This window comes from Vulpes vulpes, chromosome 12 (assembly GCF_048418805.1).
Source record: "Vulpes vulpes isolate BD-2025 chromosome 12, VulVul3, whole genome shotgun sequence".
NCBI classification, from domain to species: Eukaryota; Metazoa; Chordata; class Mammalia; order Carnivora; family Canidae; genus Vulpes; species Vulpes vulpes.
In genome coordinates this window covers 1547573-1548476 of record NC_132791.1, presented here as the reverse complement: position 1 = coordinate 1548476, position 904 = coordinate 1547573, and positions in this window count along the sequence as shown.

Sequence of the window (904 nt, the reverse complement as noted above, 5' to 3'; positions counted from 1 at the left end):
AAATATGCTGTACCTCCTCCAGCTGCCACATGTGTATCTTAATAGAATTTAAAAAAAAAAAAACATCATCCAAGGAACGGGACGAATGGTGGACTTTCAGGCACAGTGATTGGGAATGCAAGGAAGGTGGTCCCCTGCCAGTGTCACATCTTTGTTCCTCAAAGTAAATTCAGTTTCATGGGGAATCACGGCCAGAGAACTTGGCTGCCACTCCTTCTGCCACTAGGCTCAGAGACTTGACGCTTCGCTTTCTCCGTGTACCTACCACAGCCCAGACGGGAACTATTTTGGAAAGCCGGCGTCAGAGGACGACAAGCTGGGTTATTCATGAGAAGGTGGAGAGGTGACTAAGCTCGGGCACATCATTTTTCCCACAGTCCTCTTCACTTGCTGACTTCTAGTGGCTCCTGGCTTGCAACCTCAGACTCTACTAATTCTGGAAATACGGAATAGTGAGATAAATGCTGACCAGGGAGTCGGACAACCTGGCTTGGAAGCCCGGCTCTGCCACTTGCTTGACCTTCTCAAAGTCACTGAGTTTCTATCACCTCCTGCACCACACTCACCTCTGCTGGGCTTTCACTCTCTCGCTATACAAGGAGCAGGGTCGGGGGGGGGGGGGGAGGGGGCGTGATGTCCGGACCTTTTCTAGTACTATGATTCAATACATTCTCGATTGATTTTATTTCAATTAATCCTGATTCAATCCAGTTTGCTATATTTCAATTCAATTATTTCCATTTAATCTTGCAATTCCATTTCATTCAGTTCAAGTCAATTCAAATAAAGTAAATTCCACTGACTCCAATTGGATCCACCATTTCCTGGTGTCCTGAGTAATTTCTAGAGCTTGAGAATCTAGGACCGGGCCGGGGGAAGGGCACGAAGGGGCAGGCAGGAAAGC